The sequence below is a fragment of the Lissotriton helveticus genome, chromosome 11, assembly GCF_964261635.1.
Source record: "Lissotriton helveticus chromosome 11, aLisHel1.1, whole genome shotgun sequence".
Classification (NCBI taxonomy): domain Eukaryota; kingdom Metazoa; phylum Chordata; class Amphibia; order Caudata; family Salamandridae; genus Lissotriton; species Lissotriton helveticus.
In genome coordinates this window covers 996,712,588-996,736,204 of record NC_136072.1, presented here as the reverse complement: position 1 = coordinate 996,736,204, position 23,617 = coordinate 996,712,588, and positions in this window count along the sequence as shown.

The window sequence follows — 23,617 nt, the reverse complement described above, 5'->3', positions numbered from 1 at the left end:
AAACGTGATCTCAGCCCATACAGATAAAAGTAATTGAAATGTGGGTTCTATTAATATTTCTCTGTGCACTATAGTTGACAGGTTTGCTCCTCAAGCACCTCTAAACAAACCTCTTCATCTTCAAAAAGTTTTACAAAAACCTTTTAGGTTGGCATAGGTTACAGCACTTCAGGGAAAAATAAGTGCTTGTGTTCACAATCGAAATCAATGGCTGGAAAATAAATATTGCCTGTCTGTTGTATTTTAATCTTGATTCATATATTTGTTATTGTTATAAGTGCGCGACAAATGAATGCACACAAACACAAGTAAGACAGTTTGTGATAATTTTAATCACAGAAGTGATACACTTTTAAAATGGCTGATTAAAATTAGTGTGATTCAAATTCAGTGTTAGGTTTATTATAATCAGTGGCGGCTCCTCCACTAAGGCGGAAGAGCATTGTCTCGCTGCTCGTTGACTAGCGGAAAATAAAAATAAAATGATAATAACAAGAAGTTATTATCATTTTATTTTCCTTTGCGACTCTAGGTGGGGCGGGGCTGGCTGATGCAGAGGGAGCAGGAGTGTCTTGCACTCCCTCCCCACATGCGCCCTCTAGGGCCGGCCAAACGGTCTTACATGGTTCACATGTTCTCCATTGGGCTGTATTGCACAGCCCCATTGAGAACATGCCCAGCCTCTCCAGGCACTGCCTGAGCAGCCAAACATGCTGCTCAGACCAATCACGATGCTGCCCCTGCAGCGTTGTGATTGGCTGACAGAGTCTGACGCCTCCGTGCTTCCATTGCAGGCTGCAGGCAGCAGCCGGGAAGAAGAAAAGAAGATGAGGAGAAACGTGCGGCGAAAGAGACGGCAAAGCAGGTGCAAATATATATATATTTTTTCATCCCGACCTGCCATCCCCCCCCACACCTCCCGTTCCGAGGTAGCTGCCATTGATTATAATGTACATTGTGTGCAACAGCTCAGTTTAATGCATCTTCCATTGTCTGTGCCTAAAAATACTATTCAGAATCTTGAAATGCTGCCACTCACCATACATGTTTTCTAAGGGTGGGTTTTTGGATCCTCCAAACAGTAAAATCCAGTCAAGCCTTAAGGATATACACTGTGAATATGCAGGAGAAACTTTTTAACAGATGGAGAATTTCAGGGTGAATATTTGCATTTGTTGTTCATTCAGAAAACCCAAGTCAATTTCAACTTTTGGTACATGTATTTTTCTTATTGTCCATAAACATACGTCTTCTCTTGGTCTAGCTTATGAATGCCTTGCCCTGATGTAATACTTCTATGCACATTTGTCTTACATAAGAAGCACTAGTGCAAATTGCGAATGTATTTATATAGTTCCTACGAACCCTGACGAGGCATTGAAGCACTTTTTGCGGCGGGTAGCACGCTACCGGTTTAGGTCCCATCCGTATCTTTTCTCTGGGGCACACAGTGGAGGATAATGGATAAGCTTTATTAGTGCTATGTTTAACTAATATGGGGTGAAATAAAATACATTTTTCCCCATTTTTCCATTTCAAAAGGTTAAAAATATGTTTGAGATAAATTCTGACTTCTACTAGCAAAATCAGGTACCAAATTTTTTTCTCAAACTGTAAAAGATGTTTTGTATATATTTGCATTGCTTCACAAACTGTTTGCCCATTTCAACCGAGGTCCAAGACACTTTATTCCGGTTGCCAAAAGGTTGCTCCATTTTTGGAAAATTAAACATTTTACACATTTGTCCCCATTGACATTGTTACTTATGAAGCGCGTACAATGGAAAAACAGATAAATTAAATCACAGCTCTCAAAAAAATGTAAGGCATTGACTACATTTTTATTTCCACGTTTTGATTACATTCTTTCCTGAAGAAATTAATCCTTGCAGGTTAGAGATATTGAAAGGCAGCAATAAAAAACACAACTGTTAACAAGTCTTTTCTATGACGTCTTACTAATTACAGTTTGCGTTAATAGGGGTCACAGTGAAAATGTGCCGCTGTAAAAGGAATCGCCCTTGGCTACTATGTGGGATTGGTTTACTAATTTGAAGCTTTATTTTCTCCTGATCCTGTGAGTAAATAAGTGGGAAACACAAGCAAAAGGGATAGGCTGAGGGAATGAGGAGAGAGAATGATGCCGTTTGGCATAGGGAAAACTTCAAACCATAGCATCACATGGAGACAAATTGAAGCTTGAATATTCTGGATCACGCTGATTTGGTTCCCAGCTTTAGTTACCCATAACTGCACAAGAAAGTGTAGAATTCAGAAATGGACTAGATTACCGTGAAATCCTTCATTCAGTGGTAGATGGCATAATCCGAAGACTTGATGGTGGATTGGAAGGGAGGGTATGATTCCACGCAGTAGGAGATGGTGAGGGATGGGAGGTAGATAGCGTTCACTATATTCACCATGTTTATTGTGTAACTTGAACATTATGGGCCTTATAATGACTTTGGCAGTGTGGTGCACGGCCGTCACGCTGTCGGCCCGCTCCCATACCACCAAAGCCAAAACAGATCACCTGCCAGATTCTGACTTTTTAAGTCAGTGGCGGGCAGTTCTTTGGTGTTCCCACAGTGGTGTCTTTAAAATAGGCACTGCAATGGGAACGTCAAAGCATGTTTCTGCAGTGACCGAAATGCAGAATTTTTGGCGTTTCATTCCATGCAGGAACATGGACATCCTGTATTCAACCCATGGAGCAGAGACAACAGGGGAGTTTGTTTCCTCACCACCACACTTTCCATGGTGATCACACTGCCATGAAAAGTATGGTAGTGAGGAACCAAAAGCATATTGCGGCCTCAAGACTGCCATTCCACCATCAGTGATCTCTGATCCATGGCGGTTGTGGTGGGGGACAGGGAGGACGGAAGACAACCACTTCCGCGCCCTGTGAGTCTGTCAGTCCGTGCACTGCCAGACACATAATAAGCCCTATGATGTAATGAGTTGGGTGATCCGAGCAATTAATGAAGCCATGCTAAAAGTGACTAACAGATTTGACACTCACTTCTACTACTTCTTGATCACTACTAACTGTTATAGTGATGTGATTACCTCTGTATGAAATCCTGTGCTGTCACTTTCAGATACGGATACAATTCAATAAAAGTATTTTTAAAATTCGTCTATTATGGCAAACAATAACACAAAATAAGTAGACCTTATTTTCATTAAGAATCTCTATAAAATAGATGAACACTGCAAAAAACTTTTAAATGGTCCCTTAAGTTTCATATCTACTCCTGTAAAATCGAGCCATATAAAACAATTACCCCACCCATAGTTATATAAATCCTTCAGAGGCTCCCGTTTTAGATTTTTTTCAAAATCCTTATCCAAATGATCTCGAGATTTATATGGGACAGGAAGAAACCAGAATTGACCTCTCTAAATTGAGTATACCTTATAAAAAAGGAGATATCAATGTTCCAAACCTTAAAAAAGTGTTAAATTGCATTCTTGTGAAAACAAGTATTAAACGAATGATTTATAAAGCCAATTCCAAAACCTAGAAAATCAATGTCGCGTGCACATTACAAATGCTGCTGAGCACAAACATCCTCCTGCCACACAGATTCATCTTTCAAGCCATTTCCCCATGTGTATGTCCATATACTCAGTGATCAATGTAAGAAGCTGGGGGTCTGAACATAAATAATCTAGACTGCTGCCCAACTCCTGCTGTGCCCTGAGTAAGAGCAAAGAAACAATGCCACTGGCTCAAGCACATCAAACCCCTTCCGCTGCCATTGAGGTTGTCCCCTAAAGAAAAATATATTATGTTCTTATAGCTTTTGAACATCACCATTGCCCTGTATACAATGCTACTGCATTGAAGTATATCGGGGGAGGGATCAATAAATTACTGTTTTCATTCATGGTCATACTTGCAAGAAACATTTCTACATACTCAGAGGAACCAAGACTTCATGCTCATTTTTTTATTGATTTGTTAGTGTTCCAGGGGGCTGTTTGACAGGAAATGCTTCATAGCATGGAGTGGATACTTACTGAGTGCAATGGGATAAGATGAATGATGAATTCTGAACAGTAGCATCTATCTATCTATCTATCTATCTATCTATCTATCTATCTATCTATCTATCTATCTATCTATCTATCTATCTATCTATCTATCTATCTATCAATCTATCTACCTATCTTCTATCTATCTATCTATCTATCTATCTAGCTGTCTGTCTATAAACACGCACACACTCATATGAAGTAATTTAGCACTGTGCTAATCTGTCCCTGTAATATATAAGAAAAGCACTTTTTGACTGTGACCAATCTTCACAAAACTTTCCCCAAAAAGTGCCTCGCTGATTCTAGTTTTGCATGGAAAGTTTCGGTGTGAGTCGTAATGCAGGGGCCGAGAAACAGGGAGGTAAAAAAAGTGCATGGCTAGAACCGGAACCGCAGGACGGAATTACACCAAATTTGGCAGAAATGTAGCTCTTGGTTCAGAAAGCACCCTTTTTGTGATTTGGTGTATATCCGTTGAGTAGCTATTGTGGTATTAAAAGAAAATCACATTTGTACATCTTGGAATGCAGATCCTCCGCAGATCCTCTGCATATGTGTGGATCCCACACCAACAGCAATGCATGCGAATGTCTGTCTCACACCTTCTATCTCACAATTAACATCCAGCCATCTCACTTACTCACTTTTTTCTTAATCGTCTACTAAATCATGCACTATCTCATGCTTCTCTTTGAGAGTTGCTTTTATCTTTAGTATTATGCTCTCATACCTTCTCTAGCTGAACATGAGCATTTCCCTACTTCTCTTACTCATCTGCTGTTTCTCCGAACAATCTCTCAGCTTCCAATCTTCTAATCTAATGTTGCAGACCTTGCAGTCATTCCCTCTTGCCCAATACCCTACAATAGTGGTTTTTAACCTTTTGACTTCTGTGGACCCCTACCTAATCATTACTGAAATTTGGGGACCCCACTGAATCCCTAATGGAAACGGGGACCCCACCCTAGGTATTTTTGAGGATTTGAACCACAAAACAATACACAAAGATACACAAACGAATAAATATTTTATTTAATTCACAAACAAATATTTTTTCCAAATTTAATAGAGGACACTCATCATTTATACGAACTCCTATGCGACACCCTTACACTGCTCCCAGGAATCAATCTGAGGATACTCAATTTTGAGCCTTTATTTTCAAATTCCTTCACATTTACAGAAGGTTTTAAAATTTTCATTTGTACATTTTGCTTATTTATTCATATATGTTTTATTTATCTGTTAATATTATTTAATTTTCGAAGCAGTTGTGGACTCTAAGGGTCTGTGGATCACAAGTTAAGAACCACTGCCCTAAACGCTCATGTTTATCTTCTTTCCTATGCCCTCCTCTTACCCTTGCTCTCCCTGTCTCATACATGCACATAACAACAGGCTCACACTGTCCTTTATTATTCTATTTTATCCCATGCTCTTTGTACATTTCTTCCCTGATACACACTGAATCTACTTTCAAATATTATGCTCTAATTCCCTCTCTATGATATGGAGAAACTAGCATGTGAGAAGTTGGCCTGGTATATGATGTACACAGTTCTGTGGGCACCCTGTATCAGTCCAAACAATCCCTTATGGTGGTGGCTGTAAGTCAACCTTATAGACAAGCTATCCTAGGGGTAGCATGGACTAAGCAGCCTTAAAGGCTTAACTCCAAAGGACATGTGAAGCCAGCTGTTTTACCATATACAATCCTGTAATATCAAATGAAAGGACACCACACAAGTTATATATTATCAAAATATATGTATTTATTCTTAGAATAATCCCCACTACTCTTTATGAGCAATGAAGCACAAGCGTTTAAATAAAAGCACAGTATAACATAGACAAGTTGCACGTTTTTGGATGAGGCCGGCGGCCACTCAAACCATATATCAAAAAAGTGGTATAACAATCACTAATCGATGGGAGGTAAGGCCTAGGGCCTTGTGAATCGTTGGGACTACACTGGACTAACAGCAGTTAGGACGGGAGTAGCCCGCGGGATTCGGGTGCAGTGCGGGAAGCACAGACTTGCACCAATGTAAAGTCAATGGTGCGTAAAAGTTACAAAGTTATTGCAAAAGGAGTCTTCCAACTGGACTAGGACTACCAAACTTTGGACTTAGGCACTAGAGGTGTGTACCAGTGTGGGAACACCGGTGCTAGTAAGTTACCTCACCCACAGGAAGCGGGTGCACAGGTGACAATCTGTGTTGGGTTTCGTCACGCAGTTCGATGGGGCCTGAAGATGAAGATGCTGCAGTAGTCCAGAAGGGAAGTGTCCGGTGCGATCCAAGGGTGGATCGAAGTTGAAGGGTACCTGAAAGCAGAGGGGACAGAGTCTGGGTCACTAGCCAGTGACCAGGAAGGAACCAGGAAGGAACCAGGCAATGTCGGGCGCAATCAGGTTGATGTCAGGTGCCTTGTCTCCGCTGCCACGTGGACTCTGGGGCACCGAGGATGTCCTTGAGTGGATCACAAGCTGTCCCGCTAAGGCTCTCGCTGTCGGCGGTGTCGGCTTCTGGTTCGGAGTCAACAAGTCTTGGCAAAGGCAACCCACGCAGGATTCAAAGAAGGCTTAACACTCGGACCAGCAAGGTCTGAGCGGGTGCTCCTTTTCAGGGGAGCGAACGCCAGTTGAGAGCAACCAGACTAGCTGTGTAAATTCAAGGTTTCATTGGTACTGGGGCCACTAGCCAACAGGCAAGCGACCGGACCAACGTGTCAAGCAGAAAGATGCAAAAGGGCCCCACGCAGCACTCGTCAAGTGTGGAGGGGTGAGCTTCGGTGCACAAGCTGCTCGGGGCTGGAGCTTTTCAAACTCCAATTCACAGCTTCGAGGAAGCCTCGGGTGTTGCACGGTCAGCGCTTTGTTGTTCCTCCAAGATGGCCGCTCCCACGCTTCAGGTCACCTCCACGGGTCTCAGCTTTGCAGGGACTGTGGATCGGGCTGTTAGAAGGCAGGCTCGCTGGGTCTTGTTGATCTATGTTGCTCGAGTTCTGGTGGGAACTGCAACAAAGCAAATGTCGAGGTGCTGGATGGTGCCTGTTTGCACAGGGTGGTCACTCCTTGACCACAAGGGAGATTCTTCAGTCTTCTACGTCGAGTGGGATGTCGAAGGGTCCAGAGTTTCGTTTCATAAGTTTCAGTCAGGATAATCGGATGTGCATTGGCACTGCTCCCACCTATATTCCAAATCTGGGGGCTGGATTACCTGCTAGGTCCCTCCTATGGGTGGGACCCAGGAAGGGGGTGGTTACACCCCTTTCCTTTGTCCAGTTTGCCACCAAGACTGGGGCTGGAGAGCCCCAGAACCGGTTTGACTGGAATCTGCCCAGGGACACCTTGTGCGCCCCAGGCAGTGTCTAGTTTCTTTCAACCCTCCCTGCTACAATCCACTATCTCCTGTCTGGGGTGGTGTGACACCTCCCTGTGACAGGAAACCCTTTGTCTAGGCGTCCTCTGCCAAGTTTCGGTCAGCAGCAGGAGGTCAGACATGTGTCTGTGGCGGCAGCATCCATTTTGTGATGCTGGGGCTCTGGTTAGGATTAACCGCGTTTTCAGTAAAGTAACATGTCTTCTCCCTCTAGAAGGGTGGAATGCTACCCCCGTCGCCAGAACTGGCGAGGGGGTAGTATTCCAAAGTGTATGACACCAAACACGACATGTTTTGATAAAGCCAAACCAAAGTTAGCAATAACCGCGAGGATTATAATGCACTTAAGAGTATATGGTATGGCAGTATCACTGGAACAGCAGTAAGGATATGGCTCCGAACACTGCAGACAGGCTCAGCTCATGCTAGAGCACCATCTCACATAAAACCAAGCACTCTGCCTCCAGGATTGTAAAGGCCTGCCATAGGAGTGACTGATAGGTATATATGTGTCCGGATATAGGTTTAGATATAGGTATACCATATCTAAGCAAGGGGTGATTACACCACCTTGCCCCAGCTAGGTGATCAGCCAGTTGTGTCAATTTAAGGACCAGCCAGGGGTGGCAAAAGATATGCTGCAGCCCCTGGTATGCCTTGGATGCACCTATGGCCTGGGCACCTATAGTGCACTGTACAGGGGCTGATAAGGTGTCCATTACCAAATTGGTGATGTACCTATAGTACATGGAGTCCATTTAAAGAGAGAGCAGATAGCCTGGGACCCTGATTAGCAGGATCCCAGGCCAACTAAGTCAAAAACCAGCTAAACACAAGGCAAAAAATCTGGGATAACCATAGTCAGGTATCCGCCTTCCTACATAGCCCCCCCCCCCAAACGAAAGGAGATAAGGCTATCCTTGACCAGGTAACCCTATATTGCCTAAGTGGCCATATAAGGAAGTACCTGCACTAGCATGGTTACCCCCTGTCTCATGGTCCACTAAGCAATCCCTCACCCTAGGGGTATCAGAGGGTCTCCACCATAGGGAATCACTACCTTTGGTGTGTTTTGGCCAAGTAAAAGGCTGGTGTTGAGATGGAGTACTGAAGTGAGGCTCCACTAAATTAGGGCTCAGCTTCCTCCAATCCTCTTCCACCATGTGTGCCTTTCTTTCCTTGACTGAGTTGCACTGTGCTCTCAGGGTCAACCTCTGGCTGCCTGCAGCTGGAGGCTGGGTCCCTTTTGTTGGCTTACTGGAGGGACAGGACAGGTTTGGGGCCCTTAGGTCCCAGGTTTGGCTGTGCCCAACAGTTTCCATCTGTGGGAGGTCCCTAACTTGTGGTAAGGGGGATCCCTCAGGAGTTTTTAACTTTTTCACCTTGCTAGGGCTGCTAGCTTTGGTGCCCCTAATCTGCTGATGGGGGTGTTTTATTTGACAGGGGGCCCTTTGGGGCTCCCTGACCTCCTTGACCTCTGTAGCCCTGGGCTGACTGAGGCAGGGTAGAGAGGGGCAGGTTACCTGCTCCAGACTGGGTCCCACCTTGGAAGGGTCCACTGACATCAGGGGCTCTGTCAGGCTAGGCCTGACTACCTCTGGGGCAGTTCCTTCACACGGGTAAGATCAGTTCCCTGAGGAGGCTGATCCTTACCTAATGTCTGGTGGGAGGGAGATTTCTCCTCCTCCTCCATGCTCTCTGTTTGTGTGGAGTGATCCATAGTTTCAGGCTTCACAACACATGAACCAGTTTGAGTTTGGGCTGTGGCCATCACAGCCCCACCAACCTTTTCAGGAAGGGACTCAGTTTGGGTATGGGCTGTTATCATAACAGCTTTGCTAACCTTTTCAGGAAGGGATTCTGTTGAAGATGGGGCTGAGTCTTGCACAGCCCTACTAACCTTTCCATGGAGATTTACCATTTTAGAATGGGTTTCTTGTTCCACCTCAGCCCAGGCTGAGATTTCTAAATCATTCCCAAGTAGACAATCTACAGGCAAGTTTGATGACACTGCCACTGTCTTTGGGCCAGTGACACCTCCCCAGCTGAGATTTACTACTGCCGTGGGATGATTTTTCTGAACTCCATCAATGTTTGTCACCTGATATGTGGCACCAGGTAAAAGTTGCCTTGAGGGGACTAGATTCTCAGTCACCATGGTGATACTAGCCCCTGTGTCTCTGTAGGCCTCAACATTTTGACCATTGATGATGGGCTCCTGTCTATACTTGCTCAAAGTGTTTGGGCAATCAGTGAAGTTGGCAAACCCCATGCCATTCTCATAGACAAGAGTCTCTGGACTAGGGGACCTGGTTAGGCCAGAATCCACCTGAGCTCCAAAAGTAAACCCACCCAAATTTTTGGGGATGCTCCCACCACCTGGGGGATTACTGCTGACAGTAACAGGAGGTGTTGGAGCTTTACTTGGAGGTATGTTTTCCTTATTGTTATTCCTGGGACAACTGCTATCAGTTTTCCAGTGGCCAGGCTGTTTACAGACATGGCAATAAGGGTTCTTCTGGTCAGAGGAAGTGTTCTGGGACCCACCCCCACCCTTGGAGTTTTGGGGCCCTGTGGGAGACTTGTCTTTAGATTTATCCCCACCCTTCTCTTGAGCCTTGGAAGTATCCTTCTTTTGGTCATTACCCTGATTCTTAGGCCTAATCCTGGTTCTGACCCATTTGTCTGCCCTCTTACCCAATTCTTGTGGAGAGGTCAGATCTGAGTCCACCAGGTGCTGGTGTAAAAGCTGGTTCTGACAATTACTTAGGATCTGCTCCCTCATAATCAAATTATACAATCCTGTATAGTCATGTACTTTGCTGCCATGTAGCCAACCTTCCAGAGCCTTAGTAGCACAATCTACAAAATCAGTCCAGTCCTGAGTCTGAGCTTTTTGGGTGTCTCTGAACAACAACCTGTATTGTTCAGTGGTTAATCCAAACCCATCAATAAGAGCACTCTTCAGGACAGTGTAATTTTTTAGCATCCTCAGCTCTAACAGTGAGGAGCTTATCTCTCCCTTTCTCAGAAAAGGAGAGCCACAAGATTGCTGCCCACTGATCTGAAGGGACCTGCTGTACCATGCAGTCCCTCTCCAGAGCAGTTATCCATTTGTTGATGTCATCCCCATCTCTGTAGGGGGGCACAATCTTACTCAGGTTTCTAGTATCATAGGACCGGTCTTTATCCTTTGGGATATTGCTGCCACCAGTGGGTATCTCCCCACTTAATTTCTGCTCTCTTGCAAGAGCAAGTCTAGCTTCGGCCAGGGCTAATTCCTCTCTTTCTATTTAGAGATTCACTGCTCTCATCCTGGCCTTATGCTCTCTTATTTGAGGGGAAGTCATTCCTCTCTGTGATTCCCTTGAGGCACTAGAAATGTGAGAATCCCTGGAGGGGGATTTGAACACATTGCTGCTGAGGAGCAGGGGGCTATCCTACACCGCTTACCTGCCAGAGAGATCACCGCCGCACTTGGGACCCCACGCTGTTGGTCCCCCCTGCCGCCGCTGCCTGCTCCATCGCGCGGCTGCCGAGGGGGGAGACTACAGCTCCCAGGCAGCAGTGCGGTTGCACCGCCCACTTCCGCCCACGTTCGCGCCCGGAAGCGCTCATAGGGCAGAGGCTCCCTCCGCGTCGCGGGACGCGCGAGGGCGGCGCCGGGCTGAGCCCGGGCAGAGGGCGGGCCGTCTGTGGCCGTCAGTGGTCAGCTGTGGTCGGGCGGGCCACCCCTCTAACATCGACACCGTGACTGGGGTGAGTTTAGTTCATACATCATGGAGTCGGCAGATATAGTTGCTACACAGGATGATTTTCCCTTCCCTCCTCCTACATTTGAGTCTCTATTGGAAAACGCACTTAATTTGGTCTCCAACGAAATAGCTGATACGGAAAGAAGAATGTCCCTGAGCTGTACCAACAAATTAACACAGCCTATATCATTGACAAATAGCCCAATAATTCCATTATCACCAGTTGTTGTAATTACAAAACCGGTTCCCACTTCCCCTGTACCCCTGCTACTAGAGGCTGCCCCCACTATCACAATTGCCTCCCAGGATGAAGTTAATACTACTACTGGAACCATGGAAGTAAACAAAAAACAGGGTGGGGAAAAACGCAAAAGAGGTACTATCAAGCCAGGTCCAAACAAAAGAAAACACCTACTAATTAATAAGAGCCAGCCCACACCGCAGAGTATGTGGAATAAACAAAAATCTTCGGAGGCACTAATCATGCACACTGATGACATAGACTTAGTGGATACGAACGATACTTCCACCGCAACCGCTAGTAACTTCAGTGGGAACTCTAATACAATATGGACACAAACCACATTAATGGGAGATAATTTTAGTTTATCTAAACAAAACGGAAATTTAATTGAAACTATAGTTGATACTATTTTTAATCGACTAGAGAAGCAAATGATCAACCAGTTTAATAATGTTTTTAAAAGACTTGATAGATTAGAAAATCTGGTCAAAAATGAAGAAGTGAAAAGGAAGGGGACTGTTACCCTGGATCAAATCAGAGCTGATCGCTTGCTAAAAGAACTTGAATCTGTAAGTAACACTTTGTCACAGGGAAAGCAGGAAGTTTCTACTTTATTGGGTGAAGGTTCCAGCAATTCTGGATTATTACAACCATCTATTGTACCACCTACAATTCAACCCCGTCTTGCCAATGGCGGGAATAACTTGGTGAAACCCAATCTACCTTCTAAAACTGTACCCACGCCCGCACCTCGAAAAACTACCCCCCCTGTTACCACTATCGTAAACACCATCAACCACAACAACGGTAATACCCAACAAACAACAGCAGCAAGGTCAACTTCAGATAACATCAAAAGCTCTGGCCAATCTGGGAAAGGTAGGCCATGTAAACACCAAGGGCGTGCCCTACATCTGCCACCGGATGCTTGCCCTTTTGTCCTGGTCCTTGCGGGTGTACCGTCGCTGAGGGAGGAACAGGGAGAATCGTGGCTTCAATTGAGAAACAAATGTATAGACTGGCTAACCAAGCACAAAGGTGTTGGCCATGATATTTCAAGCGAGATTCTATCGGCTCGCAGAGTGTCTTGGGTCGGGCCCCTATTCAAAGACAAGGAAGGTGACTGCATAGTTCTTAATTTTAAAAATCCTGGTACCGTCAGATATCTACTCAATAGAAATAATAACTGTTCTGCTATTTCCACTGTTGTTACCATGTTACCTTTGAGTTATTTCTACAGACCACCCCCAATGCAATTTCGGTCACCTTTAATGCAATTTCAGCCACCTGTATTGCAATATCAGCAACCCCCTATGCAACTCCAGCTAGCTCCTTTTCCACTCAATATGTATAATAGATTTGCACCTTTATCGGATTTGGACATGCAGGACTGACCATCAGTGACTAATCCAGTTGAACTACCTTTGGTACCCAAATCTGAACTTCAGGAAGTTTTACAACTCCCACAGCAGACTGTAGATAGTCAAAGATCACTAAACCAAAGAAGGACTGTCCATGATTCCGAACTATCCCTTGTAAGCTGGAACATAGCGGGTCTGAACTCTAAGCTGAAAATTAAAGAATGGTCAGATTGGGTTATTGCCAACTGTGACATATTGATGTTACAAGAGACTTGGTACATAACTATGCCTACAATGGAGGGTTTCAGCTGCTATAATTTAATATTGCTGCCACCAGTGGGTATCTCCCCACTTAATTTCTGCTCTCTTGCAAGAGCAAGTCTAGCTTGGGCCAGGGGTAATTCCTCTCTTTCTATTTGGAGATTCACTGCTCTCATCCTGGCCTTATGCTCTCTTCTTTGAGGGGAAGTCATTCCTCTCTGTGATTCCCTTGAGGCACTAGAAATGTGAGAATCCCTGGAGGGGGATTTGAACACATTGCTGCTGAGGAGCAGGGGGCTATCCTACACCGCTTACCTGCCAGAGAGATCACCGCCGTACTTGGGACCCCACGCTGTTGGTCTCCCCTGCCGCCGCTGCCTGCTCCATCGCGCGGCCGCCGAGGGGGGGACTACAGCTCCCAGGCAGCAGTGCGGTTGCACCGCCCACTTCCGCCCACGTTCGCGCCCGGAGGCGCTCATAGGGCAGAGGCTCCCTCCGCGTCGCGGGACGCGCGCGGGCGGCGCCGGGCTGAGCACGGGCAGAGGGCGGGCCGTCTGTGGCCGTCAGTGGTCAGCTGTGGTCGGGCGGGCCACCCCTCTAACATCGACACCGTGACTGGGGTGAGTTCAGTTCATACATCATGGAGTCGGCAGATATAGTTGCTACACAGGATGATTTTCCCTTCCCTCCTCCTACATTTGAGTCTCTATTGGAAAACGCACTTAATTTGGTCTCCAACGAAATAGCTGATACGGAAAGAAGAATGTCCCTGAGCTGTACCAACAAATTAACACAGCCTATATCATTGACAACTAGCCCAATAATTCCATTATCACCAGTTGTTGTAATTACAAAACCGGTATTGGTACCCACTTCCCCTGTACCCCTGCTACTAGAGGCTGCCCCCACTATCACAATTGCCTCCCAGGATGAAGTTAATACTACTACTGGAACCATGGAAGTAAACAAAAAACAGGGTGGGGAAAAACGCAAAAGAGGTACTATCAAGCCAGGTCCAAACAAAAGAAAACAACTACTAATTAATAAGAGCCAGCCCACGCCGCAGAGTATGTGGAATAAACAAAAATCTTCGGAGGCACTAATCATGCACACTGATGACATAGACTTAGTGGATACGAACGATACTTCCACCGCAACCGCTAGTAACTTCAGTGGGAACTCTAATACAATATGGACACAAACCACATTAATGGGAGATAATTTTAGTTTATCTAAACAAAACGGAAATTTAATTGAAACTATAGTTGATACTATTTTTAATCGACTAGAGAAGCAAATGATCAACCAGTTTAATAATGTTTTTAAAAGACTTGATAGATTAGAAAATCTGGTCAAAAATGAAGAAGTGAAAAGGAAGGGGACTGTTACCCTGGATCAAATCAGAGCTGATCGCTTGCTAAAAGAACTTGAATCTGTAAGTAACACTTTGTCACAGGGAAAGCAGGAAGTTTCTACTTTATTGGGTGAAGGTTCCAGCAATTCTGGATTATTACAACCATCTATTGTACCACCTACAATTCAACCCCGTTTTGCCAATGGCGGGAATAACTTGGTGAAACCCAATCTACCTTCTAAAACTGTACCCACGCCCGCACCTCGAAAAACTGCCCCCCCTGTTACCACTATCGTAAACACCATCAACCACAACAACGGTAATACCCAACAAACAACAGCAGCAAGGTCAACTTCAGATAACATCAAAAGCTCTGGCCAATCTGGGAAAGGTAGGCCATGTAAACGCCAAGGGCCTGCCCTACATCTGCCACCGGATGCTTGCCCTTTTGTCCTGGTCCTTGCGGGTGTACCGTCGCTGAGGGAGGAACAGGGAGAATCGTAGGTTCAATTGAGAAACAAATGTATAGACTGGCTAACCAAGCACAAAGGTGTTGGCCATGATATTTCAAGCGAGATTCTATCGGCTCGCAGAGTGTCTTGGGTCGGGCCCCTATTCAAAGACAAGGAAGGTGACTGCATAGTTCTTAATTTTAAAAATCCTGGTACCGTCAGATATCTACTCAATAGAAATAATAACTGTTCTGCTATTTCCACTGTTGTTACCATGTTACCTTTGAGTTATTTCTACAGACCACCCCAATGCAATTTCGGTCACCTTTAATGCAATTTCAGCCACCTGTATTGCAATATCAGCAACCCCCTATGCAACTCCAGCTAGCTCCTTTTCCACTCAATATGTATAATAGATTTGCACCTTTATCGGATTTGGACATGCAGGACTGACCATCGGTGACTAATCCAGTTGAACTACCTTTGGTACCCAAATCTGAACTTCAGGAAGTTTTACAACTCCCACAGCAGACTGTAGATAGTCAAAGATCACTAAACCAAAGAAGGACTGTCCATGATTCCGAACTATCCCTTGTAAGCTGGAACATAGCGGGTCTGAACTCTAAGCTGAAAATTAAAGAATGGTCAGATTGGGTTATTGCCAACTGTGACATATTGATGTTACAAGAGACTTGGTGCATAACTATGCCTACAATGGAGGGTTTCAGCTGCTATAATTTAATGGCATCCCCTTCACCCATGGGCCGCCCCAGTGGGGGCCTATCTATCTGGACCAAAATAAAAACGGGGGTTCAAACTAAATTGATCCCTACACAGGGTAAATGTTTTATGGCTATAAAATATACCAACAGGATGAAACTATGTATAATTAATTTTTACAATAATGATTTTGTTACCCACCCTAACAATAATTTTTTGTTACTATTTAATTTTATTGATGAAATTATGGAGGGTCAGAAGCATGGGTCCTTTGATGGTATTTGCATTGGAGGAGATTTTAATGCCCATATGTACCGCAAAGGCCCAACATGTAGAAATGGAGAGGAGTTGAAAGATCATTTAGCCTCCCATGACCTATTGAATGCTATGGTAATTGCTGGAACAAGTGCAAGCAATATATCGACACCTACATACATTGGTCAAGGTTGTACCTCCACAATAGACTACATGTTTATCTCTCCATCATTAAGTGACATAATTTTAAAAGCAGAAGTCATCTGTTCCGCATATAGTGATCATTACCCACTTAGAATATACCTAAAAAATCAGCAGTTCACTAAGGATGCACCGAGAGTAGAGATTGGGGCACAAAATCTGGCATTATCCACTGATAGATTAAGATTGATATGGAAAGGGGTGGACAACAAAGACATTTTAGCCAGAGTCATTAATAAACATCCAACGCTAGTCGCGATTTGTCTGTCGCACAACAGTTCAGGCAATGATGTGGTTGTTGCTTTTAGTAATCTCTGCAGGGCTATCAAAAGAGAATCCTCTAAACCAGCCAGGCCAAATAAAGATCATGGCCCTCGCTGGTTTGATTCCACATGCTCTAAGGCCAACAGGGACCTGAGGGCGGCCCTAAAAACCAACCCAAGGGATGCCCTCCTTGTGAGAGATTTAAGATCTAAATATAAAACCACATTACGCACCCGATCTGAGGCCCTAGTGATTGATCATTGGGAATCTCTTACCCGTACTGCTACACTAAAAGATACGACGGGCTTTTGGAGAGAGGTTAAGTCTCTCAGATCCTTTGGTTCTAACATCAAACCAATTAATTGTAATATAACTGGAGAGGCGTGGGTGGAGCACTTCTCTAAAATCTATGCTACATCTGGCTGTTCATCAGATATTGTCCCCCTACCTAATACTGTCGGATCATTGAACATCTTATTATCCGAGGTTGAAGATGCTATAGTTGAGAGAGTGCCAGTAACAAAGCCCCGGGCCCGGATGGCCTTTCGATTGATCAGATCAAATCCGAAATTAATTTATGGGCCCCTTTGTTATGTAATTTATTTAATAATTTGTCAGACAGCTCAATTCCTGAATCATGGTCGAATAGCGTTATCGTACCGATATTCAAAAAAGGTGATAGGATGGACCCGGACTGTTACCGCCCAATTTCGCTAATCGATAATACGCTAAAGGTCCTTGGAAGGGTAATTTTTAAAAGAATTAGGAACTGGGCTGAGGATAATAATGTATTACATTGCAGTCAACTAGGTTTTAGAAGTCATGTGGGCACCATTGAACAATGTCTTAATTTGAATTTGATCATGGCCAAGTATATTACTGTAAAAAAGTCCCCGCTTTATTTAGGATTTATGGATTTGAGTTCTGCATTTGATTTTGTTAACCGTTCTAGTTTGTGGTAACTTTTGCTTAATTATGGTTTGGATGATTCTCTGGTATATTTTCTTTCTTATTTACATAGGGATCTAAAGGCCAGAGTACGTATTAATAATGAGGGTGAGGTCTCTGATGATATTTTTATTAGCAGAGGAGTTAGACAGGGCTGCGTACTCGCCCCACTGCTTTTTATTTTATATATTAACGGGTTGAGCAGCACTCTGAGCAAGATCGCTAAGGATGTACCAATCATAAATGGTTCCCCCATTACTGCCCTGCTCTATGCGGATGACGCAGTATTAATGGGGCGTACACCTAATGCCCTTCGTATTTTAATTACTGGTTTTGTTGCTTTTATGTCTGATTTGGGTTTGAACACTAATTTTAAAAAATCATTTATTATGAACTGTGGACCTAAAAAATATAATATTACCTCGATTAAATCAGGTGATAATACTTTAAGATGCACTAGCACTTTCCCTTATCTGGGATTGGTATTCTCTAACACAGGCTCATGGCAGCCACATGTAGCCTCTGCGAGAAATAAAATTGGCAAGTCAATTAACTCAATTTTATCTCTCCGGCAACCTAAACAGGCAGATGTCACTACCCCTCTCCTAAACATTTATCGTACTCAATGCCAACCAATGGGGACTTATGGAGCAGAAGTGTGGGGTTATTGTAATAGTACGCCTGTCCAGTTAGAGGAAAATAGATTTTGCAGGAGGGTACTGGGAGGAGTTCCTTGTGCCTCTACATTTATCTGTCACAATGAGCTTAAGTTGCCATATATTGAGGATTTTATCAGATCCAGACCCGCCCTTTTTTGGATAAAAATATGGTTAAACCCAGCGGCAGCTTTAACACGCAGTATAATATCTGACTGCTTACTATGTGAAAGATCTCATCATATACCTTGGTTAAATGCCGTTGAGAATAGCCTGTTGAGCGTGGGTCAGGGCTTTTTGTTTAGCTCCCCTAACACCATTATTCATGCCCACAAGAACATTGTCAAACGGGCATTGTTTGACCTATATAAGGAGGAACGGCTGGGATCTGAATTTGCCAAATCTACAGTTATTAAATATTTGCCCTATGCTGAATCCGGCAATGTCAATTCAAACAAGCCTTGTAGATACCTGTCAATTTCAATAGGAAGATGGAACCGGAGCCTTCTGTTCCGATTCCGGGATAGAAGCATTGTCAATCTATTAAGTTTTCCCCTCGGCTTTAATAAAAATTTAGAACAGCTGGATTGTCCTTGCTCTGAAGGTGGGAAACAAAGTTTGTTACATTATTTTTTCTTTTGTGGTTATTATAAAATGTATACCCGCCAATATTTAATGCCGTTCCTTCGCAAATATGACCAAAGGGATTTTACCCTGGCAATAAGAACTCTACAAATGTTGTCAACAGATGAGGTGATATGTACTGTAAGTTGCTTTTTAAAAGCTTGTGTGAGATCAAGGGCAAGCATGGAACTTGCCTGACGGACTACAGTATTTTGTTATTAAACGCATAATGCACTTTATTGTTATGACATATTTTGCACATAGACCCTCCCGTATGTTTGGCTAGGATGTAAACGACTATCTCAGGGAGAATATAAACTGAAAACTGTAATTTAAACACTAAGCCCATTAGGACTTTTCTTGTTTATGTATTATGCACTTTATGCCATATACGCTGCCCTAAAATTTTATTGGGAAGTTTTGTGTTCTTATTTACCATTTTTAAATAATATATGTTTTTATGCACTTTTTAATAATGTTTTAAACTGTATGTACTTTTATGGAAGCACCAAATTCCGAATAAAGATCATTTGACTTGACTGACACCAAACACGACATGTTTTGATAAAGCCAAACCAAAGTTAGCAATAACCGCGAGGATTATAATGCACTTAAGAGTATATGGTATGGCAGTATCACTGGAACAGCAGTAAGGAAATGGTTCCGAACACTGCAGACATGCTCAGCTCATGCTAGAGCACCATCTCACATAAAACCAAGCACTCTGCCTCCAGGATTGTAAAGGCCTGCCATAGGAATGACTGATAGGTATATATGTGTCCAGATATAGGTTTAGATATAGGTATACCATATCTAAGCAAGGGGTGATTACACCACCTTGCCCCAGCTGAGTGATCAGCCAGTTGTGTCAATTTAAGGACCAGCCAGGGGTGGCAATAGATATGCTGCAGCCCCTGGTAGGGCTTGGATGCACCTATGCCCTGGGCACCTATAGTGCACTGTACAGGGGCTGATAAGGTGTCCAGTACCAAATTGGTGATGTACCTATAGTACATGGAGTCCATTTAAAGAGATAGCAGATAGCCTGGGACCCTGATTAGCAGGATCCCAGGCCAACTAAGTCGAAAACCAGCTAAACACAAGGCAAAAAAATCTGGGGTAACCATAGTCAGGTATCCACCTTCCTACATAGCACAAATGGAGACACATAAAGATGTTGGCCCAGAACGGCATGTAACAACACCACTAAGTAGAGACAGAGTCAGTATGAGAGAAGAAAAAAGAGGCAAGCATGAACATGGAGAGGCCCAAGGAGACACTGGGTACACATGGTGATAACTAGACTTTTAGAGGGATGGACACAGGAAACATGAACACAATGAAACACTGTGAACAAAGGCAGGTGGAGACAAAGAAAAAGGGAAACAAGTACACGAGGAAGCATGAAACAAAGAAACAGAAACTGGGTGGCCCAGATACAAAAAAAGAAAAGGGAAGTATATGACAGAGACTGTAGAAGACTTGAACGCTTGGGACTGAGTAGGGATTTCTGAATAGGGACGAAATAATGAGACACAGAGATATGGACTTGGGGGACAGGGACAGAGAAATAAAGTAAAACATTTACAAGTGGAGACACAGCTATGGGGAAACATTCATGGTCTTAGGGCGTAACAAACATTGAAAAGAATCAGAGTACAAAGAGACATGGGAGAGAGAGACACAGGAGACCCTGGGATTCACATGCAAGGGGGGAAAGATACAGGGAAAGATGGTGAGCGAAGAGAACTGATCGAAGATACAGTCTTATTAGGACACACAAATATAGGGACACAGCAAGCCCACCAAAGATAGAAGTTCTGTAGAAAACCACACATTCAAGTGAAAATAAGCATATTTATAGACACAAGGAGCTTGGTTTTTGCGCGTTTTTCTGTTCTTTCCTTCAGTGTCTTACTCCAACGTGCCTTTCACACTCAATGCCTTACTTTTTCATCTTGCTTTTCTCACCCTACTTTTCATTGTCATGACCCGCCTCTCCAGGTCTTCTGCTCACTCTGGGCGTTATTTATGAGGCACTTACTCTGCTGTTAAATCATGTTTTGTGACATTGTCGCAGCGTAAAACATGAGCCACACTTTGCCATACTTAAAAGTGATGCATCTAGGCAGATGTGTCACTTTGTGAACCCCTGCGCTAACTTATACCTGCAACAGGTATAATGTATGCAGGGTGGGCATTCCGGCGCGGAAAAGGCTTGCAGAACTGGCGCAGTGAAATCTATGAGATTTCACTGCTGCACTTCTACAGCCTCACTGCGTCAAATCCTTATTCCTGCTTGAAGCAGGCGTAAGGGGTGACGCAGGTCTTTTCACATGGAGCATGCCCCATGTGAAATGACACATTATTGGAGTTGCATCTGTTTCCAGACACACTCCAGCAGTGCACCATTTTTGCACCTACAGATACATCAGGATTCCTGGGGTATCTTCCAATCCTTACGACATGGAGCTCCGTAGAGTAAATTTGACGCATCCATAGTGTCGCAAGGAAGGTGCACTGAAAAGTGTTGCATCGCTGTTTTATCGCAGCGATGCACCACTTTTCATGAATGAAGCCCTCTGCCTCACCCCTTCCACATTCCTGTTTAACCTCTCACCATCTGCTGGTCATCCAGTCACCTGCCTCACTCAGTTGCCATTTCAAACCCTGTCTCAATCTCTTGCCACTTTCTTTTTCCAACCAAACTCTGTTTATACAGGTTTCTCCTATCACCTTCAAACTTTTCATTGGCCCTTTACATTTAATTCTTACCTCTTTACATGCTGCTCACTGCCTATTTTCCAACTGCCATTTGATATCTTCCTCCTTCATGTTCTGCTTCTCCCACCCCCCACCTGCCCATTTCGTTTGCCTTCACATTGCCATCTTTTTCCAGTCACTCTTGCTTCTCTTTTTCTCCACTATCATGTTCAGTCTCTCCCTTTCACACTCTGCTTTCTTCCAGTCAACACCTGTCAGGATCTAGCTCACCTTCTCCGGCCTTTCCCTTGCACCCAGTGTAAGAACCTCAGGGCTCCCCACAGAGTCAGGAGGGGCCCCCCAGAGAGTCAGGAGAGTTTGAATGATATCTAGTGCCCCACACTCATAGACCAGGGTCGGACTGGATGTAGCGGGCACTGGGCGTTTCCCCGGTGGGCTGGAGTGGTGGGAGCCGGTTTGGTACCTTTGGGGACTGGTTTTAATACTGGGTGCTGGTTTTGCAGCAGTAACTAAAGCGGGACCATTGCTTTTTACTAGCACTAGCCCCCACCCCTGCTCCCGGGGCCAGTCTAGCCGCAATCTGCCTGGGATGGTTGCTGTTCCCAGTCCGGCCGTGTCATAGACAAGCTTTTTTGCAATCATCTCTGGACCTCTCAATTGTGTCTAGTTAAAAAATGAACACATGGAGGCAACTCGGTTCAAAGAATACACCATAAAAGGGTAGCATGCTATGCCAAAAAAAAACAAAATACAGAAACACAACATCCTGGAAATAGCTAACAACCTTAAAGGAATGCAAAATGAAGTAAAACATATCCAGTATAAACAGGAACTAAAGCGTTTGCAAGGATTATTTTAACATTTTATACATTACTTATTCAGAAATCGATCAACGTTGTTGCCTGTGAATTTGAGGACAGGAATATATGTATCAAAGGGAACCGTTTCAATGGCAGATTTTGGTTACTCCTGGGGTCTGAGGCACGGAAGGACCTGGCCCATTCAAAACACTGCCCATACCAATTCAATTTATTATAAACACAATTTCTAATGTCACAGGTTGCTAGTGCAGTCCATGTGGCTATGGCAAACATCCACTTTCTCAATTCACAAGAGATATTTTCTGCTTGAATCATGTCTTCCATGAGCGAAACATTCCACGAACCAGGTAAGCACAACTGAAATTGAAATTAGGCAATATACGCAAAACCTTCTAATCTGGATATTTGTAAGCTTGCGCTTGCATAGTAAGAATTATGGACAGCCCTGAACCATGGAGACACTGCATACAAACGTGTGGGTGCCTTTAGGCTCCATTAAAGGTCAGGGATGACACAATGAAACAACAGTGAATGTGTCAGTCACTCTATCAGAGAGTGTAGGCGGGTATAGTGCCTTGCAGAAACCCCCTGACATGGTGCATGTGCGCATTGTCTGGGGTGCTCCATATGTAAAACGGCGTTTCAGGCTTCTCTATAGTCAGGGCTGGCTTCAGGGGGTTGCAACCTGTGCAGTCCAACTTGGCGCTGATGCGGGGGCGCTGTGTAGGGGACCAACCGTCTGTAAATTTCACAGACCATCTGTAATTTGGACCTCACATCCATTGTCTGTAAGGATCACTTTTATGAATGCCTTTTGTCCGTAATTTTGGGCCTTGCAGGGAACATAGCTGTTTCCCTGCAAGAGGCCTCAGGTTCCTAATGGGGCTGCCTTGCACTCATCCTCGGAGAACAAGAGCAGCCCCACGAGCCCATTGTTATTCTGTATGTTGACTGATTGTCACATACAGAATGGCATTGGGCCTGTTTGGGCTCTTAGAGCATGTGGTGGGCCTTCTCCTGCCTTGGTCTAGTGCAGGGCATTCTGTTAGGATTAGAGGGAAGAAATGTACAAAACAAATGTACAAAAACGCCCATGTTGCTCTGTACCAGTTCATGAAAAGAACGTGGTGAAAGAAGTTAAAAAGAAGAGGTTAGGGGGCCATTTGTATAATTCCAAATTGCAATCGCAATTGGGCTTAATGGTATGTATGAAAGAAAAACTGCCTCACAAAATAAGGAATCGCAAAATTTGCTATTCCCTATTTTGCGATTGCATTTAAGGAATCGCAAATTGCGATTCCTTAAATGCAATGTAAGAGGCACAGGAAAAGTGCACTTTGGCCTCAAGTAATCGCAAATTACCACCAACTTCAAGTTGGTGGTAATTTGCGATTTCTTTAAAAAAATGCACTTTTCGGCATTTTTCAAAGTGCCATGTGGCGCACATACATGCCCTTAGTGCATGTATGTGCGCCACCACACATGAAAATTTCAGGGATGCAACAGGGTGTCCTTTTGACACCCAGGCACCCTTGAAATTGCATTCT